Source organism: Hypanus sabinus, chromosome 9 (genome assembly GCF_030144855.1).
Source record: "Hypanus sabinus isolate sHypSab1 chromosome 9, sHypSab1.hap1, whole genome shotgun sequence".
In the NCBI taxonomy this organism is placed as follows: domain Eukaryota; kingdom Metazoa; phylum Chordata; class Chondrichthyes; order Myliobatiformes; family Dasyatidae; genus Hypanus; species Hypanus sabinus.
This window is the reverse complement of record NC_082714.1, coordinates 65,285,195-65,302,437: the sequence shown is the minus strand read 5'-3', so window position 1 is coordinate 65,302,437 and position 17,243 is coordinate 65,285,195. Positions and strand designations below refer to the sequence as shown.

Here is a 17,243-nt window from a genome sequence, read left to right as displayed (position 1 = left end):
AGGGAAGTACCTGGAGGTGTGGAGGAAAGGGAAGTACCTGGAGGTGTGGAGGAAAGGGAAGTACCTGGAGGTGTGGAGGAAAGGGAAGTACCTGGAGGTGTGGAGGAAAGGGAAGTTCCTGGAGGTGTGGAGGAAAGGGAAGTACCTGGAGGTGTGGAGGAAAGGAAAGTACCTGGAGGTGTGGAGGAAAGGAAAGTACCTGGAGGTGTGGAGGAAAGGGAAGTTCCTGGAGGTGTGGAGGAAAGGGAAGTACCTGGAGGTGTGGAGGAAAGGAAAGTACCTGGAGGTGTGGAGGAAAGGGAAGTTCCTGGAGGTGTGGAGGAAAGGGAAGTTCCTGGAGGTGTGGAGGAAAGGGAAGTACCTGGAGGTGTGGAGGAAAGGGAAGTACCTGGAGGTGTGGAGGAAAGGGAAGTACCTGGAGGTGTGGAGGAAAGGGAAGTACCTGGAGGTGTGGAGGAAAGGGAAGTACCTGGAGGTGTGGAGGAAAGGGAAGTACCTGGAGGTGTGGAGGAAAGGGAAGTACCTGGAGGTGTGGAGGAAAGGGAAGTTCCTGGAGGTGTGGAGGAAAGGGAAGTACCTGGAGGTGTGGAGGAAAGGGAAGTTCCTGGAGGTGTGGAGGAAAGGGAAGTACCTAGAGGTGTGGAGGAAAGGGAAGTTCCTGGATGTGGGAGGAAAGGGAAGTACCTGGAGGTGTGGAGGAAAGGGAAGTACCTGGAGGTGTGGAGGAAAGGGAAGTTCCTGGAGGTGTGGAGGAAAGGGAAGTACCTAGAGGTGTGGAGGAAAGGGAAGTTCCTGGATGTGGGAGGAAAGGGAAGTACCTGGAGGTGTGGAGGAAAGGGAAGTTCCTGGATGTCGGAAGTACCTGGAGGTGTGGAGGAAAGGGAAGTTCCTGGATGTGGGAGGAAAGGGAAGTACCTGGAGGTGTGGAGGAAAGGAAAGTACCTGGAGGTGTGGAGGAAAGGGAAGTACCTGGAGGTGTGGAGGAAAGGGAAGTACCTGGAGGTGTGGAGGAAAGGGAAGTTCCTGGAGGTGTGGAGGAAAGGGAAGTACCTGGAGGTGTGGAGGAAAGGGAAGTTCCTGGAGGTGTGGAGGAAAGGGAAGTTCCTGGAGGTGTGGAGGAAAGGAAAGTACCTGGAGGTGTGGAGGAAAGGGAAGTACCTGGAGGTGTGGAGGAAAGGGAAGTTCCTGGATGTGGGAGGAAAGGGAAGTACCTGGAGGTGTGGAGGAAAGGAAAGTACCTGGAGGTGTGGAGGAAAGGGAAGTACCTGGAGGTGTGGAGGAAAGGGAAGTACCTGGAGGTGTGGAGGAAAGGGAAGTTCCTGGAGGTGTGGAGGAAAGGGAAGTACCTGGAGGTGTGGAGGAAAGGGAAGTTCCTGGAGGTGTGGAGGAAAGGGAAGTTCCTGGAGGTGTGGAGGAAAGGGAAGTACCTGGAGGTGTGGAGGAAAGGGAAGTACCTGGAGGTGGGAGGAACCATGCTGAAGAAGGCGCTAACGAACAACGCAACTCTGGCTTCCTCCTTCAGACAGATCAGGAAACGACTTCTTTCAGATATGATTCTACTACTGAGCTGAGCGCAATTAGAACCTCCGATTTACATTTTGATAGTGAGTATTTGAGTGATCTTATGGTATGTGCTCTGCTGTCTCCCAGCAAGTTCAGTGAGGTTGGAAGTGGAGTGTGTGTGGCCTGGAGGCTTGGAGACATTGCGCAAACCCATCCTCAGCTCCATTGCTTCTCTCCAATTGAGGCGTCGAGCAACATTGAAGTCGACAAGGATGAGAGTGGAGGGCTGGCAGGAGTTCACTGCTATCTGCCTGTGTCTTCCTCTCCCTCCGGCTAGCTGCCTGTGTCTTCCTCTCCCTCCTGCTAGCTGCCTGTGTCTTCCTCTCCCTCCTGCTATCTGCCTGTGTCTTCCTCTCCCTCTGGCTATCTGCCTGTGTCTTCCTCTCCCTCCGGCTAGCTGCCTGTGTCTTCCTCTCCCTCCGGCTAGCTGCCTGTGTCTTCCTCTCCCTCCTGCTAGCTGCCTGTGTCTTCCTCTCCCTCCGGCTATCTGCCTGTGTCTTCCTCTCCCTCTGGCTATCTGCCTGTGTCTTCCTCTCCCTCTGGCTATCTGCCTGTGTTTTCCTCTCCCTCCGGCTAGCTGCCTGTGTCTTCCTCTCCCTCCTGCTATCTGCCTGTGTCTTCCTCTCCCTCCTGCTATCTGCCTGTGTCTTCCTCTCCCTCCGGCTATCTGCCTGTGTCTTCCTCTCCCTCCTGCTAGCTGCCTGTGTCTTCCTCTCCCTCTGGCTATCTGCCTGTGTCTTCCTCTCCCTCCGGCTATCTGCCTGTGTCTTCCTCTCCCTCCGGCTAGCTGCCTGTGTCTTCCTCTCCCTCCTGCTAGCTGCCTGTGTCTTCCTCTCCCTCCGGCTATCTGCCTGTGTCTTCCTCTCTCTCCTGCTATCTGCCTGTGTCTTCCTCTTCCTCCTGCTAGCTGCTTGTGTCTTCCTCTCCCTCTGGCTATCTGCCTGTGTCTTCCTCTCCCTCTGGCTATCTGCCTGTGTCTTCCTCTCCCTCCGGCTAGCTGCCTGTGTCTTCCTCTCCCTCCTGCTAGCTGCCTGTGACTTCCTCTCCCTCCTGCTAGCTGCCTGCGTCTTCCTCTTCCTCTGGCTATCTGCCTGTGTCTTCCTCTCCCTCTGGCTATCTGCCTGTGTCTTCCTCTCCCTCTGGCTATCTGCCTGTGTCTTCCTCTCCCTCCTGCTAGCTGCCTGTGTCTTCCTCTCCCTCCGGCTAGCTGCCTGTGTCTTCCTCTCCCTCCTGCTAGCTGCCTGTGTCTTCCTCTCCTTCCAGCTAGCTGCCTGTGTCTTCCTCTCCCTCCTGCTAGCTGCCTGTGTCTTCCTCTCCCTCCTGCTAGCTGCCTGTGACTTCCTCTCCCTCCTGCTAGCTGCCTGCGTCTTCCTCTCCCTCTGGCTATCTGCCTGTGTCTTCCTCTCCCTCTGGCTATCTGCCTGTGTCTTCCTCTCCCTCTGGCTATCTGCCTGTGTCTTCCTCTCCCTCCGGCTAGCTGCCTGTGTCTTCCTCTCCCTCTGGCTATCTGCCTGTGTCTTCCTCTCCCTCCTGCTAGCTGCTGTGGGAGGGAAGTTTTGGGTTCCACGTTGTAAGGATTGATCAGCAAGACTCGTGGCTGTGGACGTTTTCTGGAGATCCTTGGGGTTTGTGTTTCAGGGTTCAGGTTACTCTTTTGAGCGGTTTGATCAAGGTGCTTTGGGGAAGACCCGCTCTGTACCCTGTGTGGCACTGATCCCAATCAAACTGAATTCTCCTGGTTTGGTGTCTGATTTGTGTTCTGTGTGTCGCTTTTTGCCGTTTGTGCAATTTGTTCTTTTCTTGGTTGTTGGGTGTTCGATGTTTTCTTTGAACGGGTTCCACGGTGTCTCTTTGTTTCATGGCTGCCTGTGGGAGGTCAAATCTCAAAGTTGTATTCTGTATACATACTTTGATAATAAATATACTTTGAATCTTCTGAATCTTTTTCATAGGGAGAAAGTGCAACAAACAATCTGCTGAGGGAACTAGTTCAGCAGCATCTGTGGGTGGAAAGGAACTGTTGACATTTTGGGTTAAGCCCTGTACCATCCCAGAGATGCTGCTTGATTTGTTGAGTTCCACAAGCAGATTGTTTGTTGGTCAGCTTTCCTCCTTCAGGAGCTGTCTATTACCTACACTGGCCCGTTATTAGCACAAATCCTAAACAAATCCAGAACAGTTTCAGCTGAAACTAGTGGCTCTTTAAATCAAAAGGTGGGGTGGATATTTTTTCAGACTACATGGTTGTACTCTGTGCTGACTCTCAGAGCCGGTATTGGGGCTGTCGTTCTTCTCTGGAAGAATAATTGGATTTAGATTCAGAGGGAGCACCATAAAGAGCATATAAAGTAAGGAATGTGATTAGCGACTGCATGTAGAGGATCTCAGAGTGACATCAATTCATGGATTAGGGAGATAGCAGTGAGGTAAGATCTAATGTGGAGAAGTATCTGGTGAGAGATTTTGAAAAAAAAACAATGGAGGAAATCCAATAACCAATAAATTGATTTATTACCTATAATGACTATGAAAATCAGATGTGGTGAATTGAATTGATATCACCCATTCTGCACTGCTTTGTAAACTGAACTGAATATTAGTCCCAGGAACTGGTGAAAGAATTGATTAAGTCACAAGTCTTGGCTACCTGGGACAATATTTATCCTTCTGCACACTTAATAAAGCAATCAAAAATTCATTGCTGTCTGAATGTTATGTAGCACTGGACATAAAGAGAATGCAGCCTGGGATTTTTCTGAGGGACGTTGGGGAAAGCATTGTAATTTATAACCTTGGTAGAATATAAGTAAGTGAGACTGTGATGAGAGACGTGAAACAGAAGGGAGTTTAAAAAAGGTGGATCTCCCTAAATAATCCTTGTACTTCCATCTGGATGGAAGGAGTTCCTCTTCTGTATTACAGAAGGAAGTTACTAGACAACTTGAAAATGATTCTGCAGCTGCTAAGGTCAGGACAAATGAAAGGGTTACCATATATTCTCTCTGTAGTTGCAAGGGTCCATGCATGTGAGGGAAGCCCAAACCCCTCAGGATCTAGGGGTTATATAACGGTACTTATTCCAGAACACATTTACCTTTCAGTGAACACCATGGTAATATAGGCCCAGCTGACATGCCATTCAACTTCTAGCCTTTTCCCTGATTAGTACTTAGTGATCAATGGAGAACAGCTAATCTCAATGCTCAGCAAGCTTTCAACAAACAATATTCAGGGGCTTTGAAGCTCAATGTATTCAGTAGCCCAGATAATTCCGTATAAATTACCCAACATTATCTATCATCATTTATATTTAATGGAGTGCCTGGAAGCTCTCCACAAGGTCCTGCTACATCAATGGGATGGTTTCTGTAGGAACATCTTCAGAAGACTTTGCACAGGTCAGGCACCACGAAGAGATGTAGATAAGTTGATTCAATTAGAATGATGTGGAAGAAATACAGCATTGTAAGTTAAGATGTTCCCCCTCATACTCCCTGTGATAGCACAATATACATTGAGAATAAAAATGCTCTACCAAAGTACTTCCTACTGTGACATTTCTTTTCCAGATAAACTCTTGGTCTTCTTCACAAAGCCTCTGGCCCTGTCTCTGCACCCTGCCCAAACAGAATGTTCATTTGTAGTCCAGGTGCTGGGTGCCATTGTCCGCCAGCACCAGCAGGCCACAGAACAGCCCAGGTACCTAGCAACCAGGCCTGGGAGTGAAAGGACACACCATGGAGGAATTCAATGACATAGTGCTGTCGACCTGCTTGAGAGTGTACTTTGGACATGGTGAAATGCAACAATGGCCATTTCTAAATCATTCTACTTTACTCTGTGAATTGACCTGGGTTTTTCCCAGCAAGATCTGAATATTTGCATCTGATGTGGTTTCAGAATTACAGGCATGTAAATTGAAAACATCGTGTAAGACATCCATTGGAGCGATGCAGGGTAAATTAGATCATACTGTACTGAAACAGAAATCAATCATTGGTTATTACTAGACAACCATGAGCCTGGGATCCAACCATCTTTGTTCTTCATTTGCTTTCTGTTCCTCAAACCCCCTTGTCCACAGCTGTATAATCTTCACTCCCCACCACTCTGGCACCAGCTCTGTACATCTCCTTTCTTTCAGTGGCCTTGGTACTCCATTGCTTTATGAGTTTATTACCCCATAGACTGATGGCCACATTCCTCCAGTGTCTTCACATCCTGACTAGGATGGCTTGATGACCCCTACCCTATGGGGCTAGTAAAGGTGCTATCTCTCTGCTCCAGTGACCTGGTTTCCATCATGGCCTCAGGTGCTCTCAGTGTGGAGTTTGCATGCTCCCTCTGTCACCATGTGAGATTCCCCTGCCTGTTCTGGTTTTCTCCCATGTGACAAAGACATGGTAGGCTAATTGTCCGCTGTAACTTGCCCCTTTTGTGTAGATGAGTGATAGAGTTGTGGATAGAGAGTATGGTTGACAAGAAGGTATAGAGGGTAAAATGAGCTGAGTGTGAATGGGAGATTGATGGTCAATTCCCCTATGAGACAGTCGGCAATGTCACCTCCTCCAACGTGTAGCTACGGTAGCTTCAGCGATGTGGCGGGGAAAACCGCAATGCCGTTTCAGTAGGCTGATGAAGTCTAAAGCAGCAAACAGTTGACTGAAATGGCCATTGGTACACTACAGTGTAAACATACACCACACCCATTATGGGGCACAGCACTGAAATTTTCTTCACGCAGTGGGTGGTGAACTTTTGGAATTCTCTACTCTGAACTTTTGTGGAGGCTCAGTCATACAAAACAATGATTGGTATATTTCTGATATTGAGTGGTGTGGGGACAGGACACAGAGGTAGATTAGTCACAAGCACTGTGAATGGAGAAGCAGGCTGAAAAGGCCAGAAGGCTGACTTCAGCCGCTGTTCTTATGTTTTTATATCTTATTATGTTCCTAATATAGCTCACCACTGGTTCTCGATGTGGACAGGTCCTTCCCAGGTCATGGGAGGCTTCTATTCCTGTAAATTGATCACACTCTGAACAGCCCACAAGTGGAAATGTTGTCACGAATTAAATCCCAGGGGGAAGAAGATGCCCAAAGCCTCACAACAGCTGGCAAATCCCTCTCAGCAACCTCACAAATGCTCCTTCATATGTACTGGCTGTACAAGAGTTTTGTTTTTCCAAGCTGGGGATAACCTGTATATCTGTAACACCTTCTGTGACTTCACTATAACCCAAATGACTTACTAATAGGTAGAGAGAAATTACTCCTGGAATCTGTTCATTAGAGAAAGAAGGAAAAGAGAATGAAATGTAAAGTAATTGTTCAGCACTGGTGGGTGAAATTAGCTGAATGTACACGCGACTGCAGAAACATCAGACTGTGCCCTGAGTAGTGACTCATTGCCCTCAAGACTTGTCATTATTACATCATCAGGCTTGATGCATTTTGACCACAGCCATCAGTCCCACATACTTCCCTCCTTCTGAAATATTACATCTTTAATGTGTTCCTGTGCAGGATTCTGTTCTTATTCCAATTTACAACTGTGTGCGTAGTTGTTAATACAATTATTCCTCAAGAATAATAATGGAGGTTAAATTGATGGTGAAGGCTTCCCAGGCAGGGATTACCAGAGATGAATTTATTCCAATTGCAATTTACCAACTGTTATCCCAGTTAAAACAGGGGTGATTTATGAAAGATAATTACAATCATAAATCTATTCAACTTAAGAGGGCCAATTAAGAAATTTTTCAATCAGATCCTGAAGTTCTCTCCCCATATTAAATAATTCAGACTCAATTGAGAATTTTGTTCATTTTCTGACGTGAACCAAGTATTAAAGAGAAAACTTTAATCCCTTCACATGCTCCAATTGTGTATGGTTCTGTACAAATGGTCCAATATATGGATTCGGGCTGAGAATCCCAAAACATAGAGACACAGCACAGGTCCACCCATCAACAGTCAATCCTACACTAATTCCACATTATTCTCATTAACTCCCCCAGATTCTGCCATTTACCTACACACTAGGGACAACTTACAGTGACCAATTAATGTACCAAACTCTGTCTTTAAGGCATGGAAAAAGCCTGGTAAAAAACTTGCACAGTTACAGGAAGGACGTGTAAGCTTCGCATGGTGAGAACCGAACACAGTTCACTGGAGCTATAAAGCCCCAGTTCTATTAGATGTGCCACAGAACACAAAGATAATTATATGTTTAAAACAGAAATGTCTTCAGACTAGAGATGAGATGAAACATTCCTGTTTGGGATAGATAACAAATTGATGGAGGCAGTGCTCACTGAATCCCTTTGAAGAGAAACTGAATGAGTATCTAGCAACAGAGTGACAATCAATCTCTCTCTCTCTCTCTCTCTCTCTCATGCACAAACATGCACTCAAATATGTAATATATTTCATCATGGTACAGTCAAATATTTCACCAATCATGATGAATCCAATTCCAAACTTTCAACTGCCCATTGGACGAAGGAAAATTTTCTTCACATCTGACTAGATGTCCAAGTCAGGCAGATCTACCCACCCACCTTATTCAGTCGTCACTAATATTCTCAGCCGGAAAGCCAACACTCGCAGGCACGGATGACTCGGCAGCTAACCACTGAGTCAGGAAACACTGACAGAGATTCAATTCTGTGAAACAGAAGCACTTCCAAAATACTCCCAAGTTTTTTTAATTAACTTGTTTTCCCAAGAAGCTCAGATTTCAACTAAGTACTATACATCTTACCACTCCATCAATACTATGACATCACTATGCAGATTTGTAGATTGATGGATTTTAATCTTTTAGCTCCATAACGACTAGTAAGTTATTCACGAGACAGCACTAAATAATATTTTTAAACAAAGTATTCTAAGCAACAGCATACTTAAAATTGACCCCTTGATGTTACACCTAATGTTCAACAGCCGGTAGTGAAGAGCAAAATTTACCTCTATTACAGCACTGGAAAGATCAAGAGAATTATCTCTGATGTACAGCGGGATCTTGGGGTCCAAGTCTATTGTTCACTGAAGGTTGCTATGCAATGGATAAGGTGTTAACGAAGGTGTTTGGCATGCTTTCCTTCATTGGTAGGAGTGTTGCGTATAATGCTAAAGGAAGTCAAAGCACACTCAGGGTTCTGTGCGCAATTCTAGCTGCCCCATTATAGGATGGATGTGGAGACTGTAGAGAGTGTAACCAGGATGCAAACTGGATTAATTATACAGAAAGTTTGGACACATTGAAGTTGTTTTCTCTAGAGCACTGGAGGTTAAGGGATGACCTGATAGAGGTTTTTTTATTATTAGAGGCATAGATATGGTAGACAGTTAGAATCTTTTCCCTGGGGTAGAAATGTCAAACACTACAGGACCTGCTTTTAAGGTTGGGGGGGGTGGGAGGGGGAGAAGTTTAAAGGTGATGTGAAAGGCAAGTTTTTGCACACAGATTAGTAGGTACCTGGAATGGGTTAACAGAGATACTATTGGAATCAGTCATTCAGTGGAGTTTAAGAGGCTTTCAGATAGACACATGAATATGAAGGGAATGGAGGGATAGGGATGATACACAGGAGAAAATTTAATGTAAATTGGCATGAAGATTGATCCGATTTTGTGCTATACTGTCCAATGCTCTATGTTGTCTTCAGCTCCCTTCACTTCTCCATTGCTGCTGGCCACAAGTACATACATTCACCTATGCTCATACACATTCAAACACACACACAGGCACAAACTCACAGACGTATAACCCACACACTCGCACAGAAGCACATACACAAGCAAGCCAAGGAAATGGATCTCAAGGTTGTATAGTGTATACTTACTTTGAAAATAAATAAATATAGATTGACCTTTGAACTTTGAACTTAAGTACCCAAAAACACACAAATTTACTGATACATACAATTTTGAACACACAACATAATTATGTGCTCTAAGATCTATACAAAGACACACATGCATTAGTGGTCATGCAGGCACATGCACACTGACGCAAACAAAATCACAGACACATAACCACACACACAAACTCACACACCTTCAAATGCCCAGAAACACACACAAGATACGTACAACTCACAAATCCACATAATTTCACACACACACAACATACATACTTAATCATACAGTCAAAGCAGGCACATGTGTACACACAGAACACACATCCAGACATAGTGCAGATACACACAACTTAAAAAGATGCATATTTGTTCCAAGATAACTTGGAAAGTAGTAGCTAAGTTTTTTACTATGAATTTCTGCACTTTAATTGTACCCAGATGAAGAGATAGTATAAAAACTCGTTAAAATTGGAATTAAGTATTTTGTTGAATATTGTGTATCTTCTTGCCTCTTTTCATGCTCGCTATAAAATCCATAAGATTCGTATCACTAAAGGCGAGTTACTAGGGACACTTACCCAACTCTTGGCCATACTTTGGACATTCTCCCTTCCACTGGTTAGAAGATACAAAAGCCATACCATCAGGCTCAAGGACAGCGGGTATCCTGCTGTTATAAGACTATTAAAGATAAATTGGACTCTTGACCTCACAATCTACATTGTTAAGGTCCTGCACAGCCTTCTCTATAGCTGTTACAGTTTATCCTGCATTGTTATTGGTTTACCTTGCTCTACCTCATTGCACTGTGATCTCGTCGAACAAAGCAAGCTTTTCATATTTCTTACTACAAGTGTCAATCATAAACCAACTCACCAATCAGCCAACGAAGCATTGTCTGTTGTAATCTAGGAAGCACAGCCAATCGGTCTATACATAACAATGTCTAATACCAGAGGGCAATCATTGAAGGCTGGCTGGTGGTGTAGTGGCATCAACGCTGCACCGGGGCAAGAGGTTCCAAGTTCGAATCTGGCTGGCTCCCTTGCATGCTCTCCATCCGTGCCTGGGTTAAGTGTCGAGCTAGCAACCTGACCTCGTAAAAAAAAACCTGGAGGGGGATGGGCTTCACAAGGTTTGAGATGCCCAAGACACGCTATATGATGAGCAATCACCAAAAAGATCGGTACAAACAACTTGTCATGACGGCACCCAATGACTCCAGCGGGAGTTAAACAGACAATCCTTGAAGGTGAGAGGGGTAAGTTTTTTCCGAGAGTGGTGGATGCCTGGATTGTGCTGCCTGGTATGGGTAGTAGAATCAAATACATTTGAGACTTTTAAGAAATGTTTAGATGGGCACATGAATGTGAGGAAAATGGGGGGATATGGGCATTTTGTAGGTAGGAGTGATTAGTTTTTGGTTTTCTTTTGAATGAGGTTTTAGCTGAATTGGCACAACATTGTGGACTGAAGGGCCTGTTCTATGTCCCATGTTAACAAGTTCTCACCATTATGTAACACTGACCAGATAACTCCCTCACAGTGATGTTGGATAAGGCATGACTATTTCTCAGTGCACAAGGATAAACTCCCTCTTCTCTTTGAAACAGCATCTCTTGATGCAGCTACCTCACAGCAGCAGCAACCAGGGTTTGATCCTGACCTTGGAAGCTATCCGTGTCTTCCTGTGCGTTTCCTCTGCCTGCACAGCTTTTTCCCACATCCCAGAAATGTGCAGATTAGTAGATCCACTGGTTGCTGTAAATTGCCCCAGGGTGTAGGTGAGAGAATCTGGGGAGAGTTGATGGGAATGAAAACGGGATTGACAATGGATTAGTGTGGTTTGATGTCAGACAGAATCAGCAGGCTGAGAGCAGGAAAACTCTGAGTCTAGGTCACACAGGGTCCTGGTACAGTACAATATTTCCTCCTTCAGTTCTGCACTTGAACATCAACTAATATTTGGTGTTCATAAATGTAATAACTCAGAGGGAAGAATCTGAGGCTCAGTCTGTGTAGTGGAACTACAGAGTAAGTATGAATGGAGCCACATGCTTTCTGGTCAAAGTCAGAACATCCGCCTGTAAGATGGCAAGATGTCCATCCTGGTGATGTTACAGGCTGTGGTGGAACTCATGGGTTTTGATTCATACAGGACTGAAACGGGGTCCTTCTGACCCACCTTGCCCAAGCTGTCCATGATGCGTATTTACACCGCATTTCCTGTCTTAGTTCCATATCATTCCATGGTGCTCCTATCCACGTACATACCCAACTCTGTGATTGTATCTGCTTCTCCAAAGGCAGCTTGTTCCAGATAACCAACACCTTTTCCAAAGAAGGTGAGAAGCTGCCTTTGACTCCTTCAGTGGACTTGAAACTGAAGTTACAGAGGTTCAGTGACCAAGCCATTAAGAGAGAGCACCATTTCACCCTGTTCACTGTACAGCAATAGTCTGTTTCTGCCATGTTAACATTGGTTCAGGTGACATGGGTCCAGTGCCCAAAATGATTGCTCTGCACGGTACACTGTAATATTAAAGAGTCAACTGGTCAGCGAGAGCATATTCAGTTAAAGAGCAAGCATTACAAACGCAGACCTGAGGCACAGCTCAATCATTGTGAACGCAGACCTGAGGCACAGCTCAGTCATTGCAAATGAAGACCAGAGGCACAACTCAATCATTGTGAACGCAGACCTGAGGCACAACTCAATCATTACAAATGAAGACCAGAGGCACAACTCAATCATTGTGAACGCAGACCTGAGGCACAACTCAATCATTACAAATGAAGACCAGAGGCACAACTGAATCATTGTGAACGCAGACCTGAGGCACAGCTCAGTCATTGCAAATGAAGACCAGAGGCACAACTCAATCATTACAAATGAAGACCAGAGGCACAACTCAATCATTGTGAACGCAGACCTGAGGCACAGCTCAGTCATTGTGAACGCAGACCTGAGGCACAGCTCAGTCATTGCAAATGAAGACCAGAGGCACAACTCAATCATTGTGAACGCAGACCTGAGGCACAACTCAATCATTACAAATGAAGACCAGAGGCACAACTCAATCATTGTGAACGCAGACCTGAGGCACAGCTCAGTCATTGCAAATGAAGACCAGAGGCACAACTCAATCATTGTGAACGCAGACCTGAGGCACAGCTCAGTCATTGCAAATGAAGACTAGAGGCACAACTCAATCATTGCGAACGCAGACCTGAAGCACAGCTCAGTCATTGTAAACACAGACCTGAGGCACAACTCAATCATTGTCAATGCAAACCTGAGGCACAGCTCAGTCATTGCAAACACAGACCTGAGGCACAACTCAATCATTGTGAATGCAAACCTGAGGCACAGCTCAGTCATTGCAAACACAGACCTGAGGCACAACTCAATCATTGTGAATGCAGACCTGAGGCACAACTCAATCATTGCAAACATAGACCTGAGGAACAGCTCAGTCATTGCAAACACAGACCTGAGGCACAGCTCAGTCATTGCAAACACAGACCTGAGGCACAGCTCAGTCATTGCAAATGCAGACCTGAGGCACAACTCAATCATTGCAAATGCAGACCTGAGGCACAACTCAATCATTGCAAATGCAGACCTGAGACACAGCTCAGTCATTGCAAACACAGACCGGAGGCACAGCTCAGTCATTGCAAACGCAGTCCTGAGGCACAGCTCAATCATTGCAAATGCAGACCTGAGGCACAGCTCAGTCATTACAAACACAGACCTGAGGCACAGCTCAGTCATTGGAAACGCAGACCTGAGGCACAACTCAATCATTGCAAATGTAGACCTGAGGAACAGCTCAGTCATTGCAAACACAGTCCTGAGACTCAGCTCAGTCATTGCAAATGCAGACCTGAGGCACAACTCAATCATTGCAAATGCAGACCTGAGGCACAACTCAATCATTGCAAATGCAGACCTGAGACACAGCTCAGTCATTGCAAACACAGACCGGAGGCACAGCTCAGTCATTGCAAACGCAGTCCTGAGGCACAGCTCAGTCATTGCAAATGCAGACCTGAGACACAGCTCAGTCATTGCAAACACAGACCTGAGACACAGCTCAGTCATTGCAAATGCAGACCTGAGGCACAGCTCAGTCATTGCAAATGCAGACCTGAGTCACAGCTCAGTCATTGGAAACGCAGACCTGAGGCACAACTCAGTCACTGCAAACGCAGACCTGAGGCACAGCTCAGTCATTACAAACACATACCTGAGGCACAGCTCAGTCATTGCAAATGCAGACCTGAGACACAGCTCAGTCATTGCAAACGCAGACCTGAGGCACAGCTCAGTCATTGCAAACGCAGACCTGAGGCACAACTCAATCATTGCAAATGCAGACCTGAGACACAGCTCAGTCATTGCAAATGCAGACCTGAGGCAGAGCTCAGTCATTGCAAACACAGACCTGAGACACAGCTCAGTCATTGCAAATGCAGACCAGAGGCACAGCTCAGTCATTGCAAACGCAGACCTGAGGCACAGCTCAGTCATTGCAAATGCAGTCCTGAGATACAGCTCAGTCATTGCAACTGCAGTCCTGAGGCACAACTCAATCATTGCAAATCAGACCTGAGGCACAGCTCAGTCATTACAAACACAGACCTGAGGCACAGCTCAGTCATTGGAAACGCAGACCTGAGGCACAACTCAATCATTGCAAATGTAGACCTGAGGCACAGCTCAGTCATTGCAAACGCAGACCTGAGGCACAGCTCAGTCATTGCAAACGCAGTCCTGAGGCACAGCTCAATCATTGCAAATGCAGACCTGAGGCACAGCTCAGTCATTACAAACACAGACCTGAGGCACAGCTCAGTCATTGGAAACGCAGACCTGAGGCACAACTCAATCATTGCAAATGTAGACCTGAGGAACAGCTCAGTCATTGCAAACACAGTCCTGAGACTCAGCTCAGTCATTGCAAATGCAGTCCTGAGGCTCAGCTCAGTCATTGCAAACACAGACCTGAGGCACAGCTCAGTCATTGCAAATGCAGACCTGAGACACAGCTCAGTCATTGCAAACGCAGACCTGAGACACAGCTAAGTCAATGCAAATGCAGACCTGAGGCACAGCTCAGTCATTGCAAATGCAGACCTGAGACACAGCTCAGTCATTGCAAACACAGACCTGAGACACAGCTCAGTCATTGCAAATGCAGACCTGAGGCAGAGCTCAGTCATTGCAAACACAGACCTGAGACACAGCTCAGTCATTGCAAATGCAGACCAGAGGCACAGCTCAGTTATTGCAAATGCAGACCTGAGGCACAACTCAATCATTGCAAACGCAGACTGGAGGCACAGCTCAGTCATTGCAAACGCAGACTGGAGGCACAGCTCAGTCATTGCAAACGCAGACCTGAGGCACAGCTCAGTCATTGCAAATGCAGTCCTGAGGCACAACTCAATCATTGCAAATGCAGACCTGAGGAACAGCTCAGTCATTACAAACACAGACCTGAGGCACAGCTCAGTCATTGCAAACACAGACCTGAGGCACAGCTCACTCATTGCAAACGCAGACCTGAGGCACAACTCAATCATTGCAAACGCAGACCTGAGGCACAGCTCAGTCATTGCAAATGCAGTCCTGAGGCACAACTCAATCATTGCAAATGCAGACCTGAGGAACAGCTCAGTCATTACAAACACAGACCTGAGGCACAGCTCAGTCATTGCAAACGCAGACCTGAGGCACAGCTCAGTCATTGCAAACGCAGACCTGAGGCACAACTCAATCATTGCAAATGTAGACCTGAGGAACAGCTCAGTCATTGCAAACACAGTCCTGAGACTCAGCTCAGTCATTGCAAATGCAGACCTGAGATACAGCTCAGTCATTGCAACTGCAGTCCTGAGGCACAACTCAATCATTGCAAATGCAGACCTAAGGCACAGCTCAGTCATTGGAAACGCAGACCTGAGGCACAACTCAGTCACTGCAAACGCAGACCTGAGGCACAGCTCAGTCATCATTAAGCACTGCAGAGCACACTGTAGAGGATCATGTCCCAGTCTGAGCCTGGTTCGGGGGCTCAAAGAGATGGAGGAGTACTCGAGTAGTTGGACTCCAAGTGGGTCTTGGGATTTTAGCAGGGTTTTGGATCAGTGAAGAATGGCTGTGGCAGAGTGTGCACAGGATGAGGGGTGGTCTAGCGGTGGAGTGCTGGGATACTGAGGGAGCAGATTCAACCATCAGAAGCAATTGAAGGATTGACATCAGTGATGGGATTCTATTCCAGCATTATACTAATAACGCCAAGGTTCATGGTTGTGACCATCGGCACATCAGCTTATTTACCTGGCAGTACAGGAAATAATGTCACTCAATATGTGCCTGACAGAGAAATCATCCCAGGAAAATCTCCACAGTGATATGGAATAACCAAAATAATTGGTATCACTGTCCACGCTGATAAATAGATTTGTAATGGTAGCATTGCAGTAAACAGCACTAAGGAATTATCATCAATTAAAGTGGTACCTTCAGTCATCTTGTGTATCTAACTAATGCTATTACTAAGAAGCTTTCTTTCTTAACTACTTACCTGGCTTCCTCTTAAAATGTTTCCTAAGGCCAAATCAGTAATTCCATTCCCCTCCCCTCCTCAACAAGCTTCCACCTTCACTTTGATTAAATTCATGTTAACCTGTATACCTCTACTCTACAATCAACAGACATTTGCTGACTATTGTCCTAGTGGCGAGAGAAGGATGCATCAATATTTCCTGTCCACTACACAGTCGTTCTGTACATGAGAACTATTTGCAGTCATAGGAAGACATTATGTGGTGAAACACACAAGACTGAGTTGCAATCAAACAATATTTGTTCACAAAAATACAACTGCAGATGCTGTGGATCAAAGAATACGTACACAACGCTGGAAGAACTCAGCGGGTCAGGCAGCATCGGTGAGAAGAGAGTAACCAATGTTTCAGGCCGAGACCTTTCATCAGGAAGGTTGGCTACTCTTTTCTCATGGATGCTGCCTGACCTGCTGAGTTCTTCCAGCGTTGTGTATGTAAACAATATTTGTTACTAGATGGAGACTTTAAGGAACGAGCTACAACGAGATTGGGGGGTGTGATTTATGAGGAGAGACTGGACAGGTCAGACTTTTTTATTTGAGTGTAGGAGAATGAGGAGTAACGTTATAGAGGTATATAAAATCTTGAGGGACATAGATAAGGTAAATGATCACCATTCTTTTCCCAGGATGGCAGAGGCAAAGATTTATAGGGGATCTGAGGGGGATCTTTTTGACTCGGAGGGTGCAGGGTATATGGAACCACTGCTGGCCCAGTGGAAATGGTAGAGGTAGGTACAATTTTGCAATTTTAAATACATGTAGACAGATATTTAGGTAGAAATATCTAGAAAGTAGGTCAGGTGCTGGTAACTGGGACTAACCCTGACAGACAATTTGGGCGTGTTGGACTGATGGGTCTGTTTCTATGCTGTAGCTCAGTGAATTTATTACCCTAACATTAATACAGAGGAGAAAGATGGAGATTTTTAGGGAGGGGGTTATAGGTTATAAGAGTTATACAGTGCAGAAACATGTCTTTCAGCCCATCTCGGCCTTGTTGACCTAGGCGCCTGTCTAAGGTAGTCCCATTTACCTGTGCTTGGCCTTACTCTTCTAAACCATGCTTATCGATGGCTTGTGCAGCTGGACTATTGGCCATCTGCTGGAATAGTTAAAATCCGATGTGGGCAGGTGGCAAATACTGGACGAGTGCAAAGATCTCATGG

The 17,243-nt window shown here is 45.9% G+C and overlaps 1 protein-coding gene across 4 annotated transcripts in view; it reads right to left on the bottom strand.

The window, feature by feature from the left end:
* The window catches only part of LOC132398846 (protein ELFN1-like), a 560,645-nt gene that overhangs the window by 220,676 nt on the left and 322,726 nt on the right, over positions 1 to 17,243 (bottom strand). For 3 of the 4 annotated variants that reach the window (XR_009513826.1, XR_009513825.1, XM_059978682.1), the window contains exon 1: positions 8,541 to 8,611. The exons of the other annotated variant lie outside the window; for it this stretch is intronic. The gene's annotated coding sequence lies outside the window, so the exon portion shown is untranslated. Of the gene's footprint in view, positions 1 to 8,540; positions 8,612 to 17,243 lie in introns of those variants that run through there. 4 annotated transcript variants of the gene reach the window in all.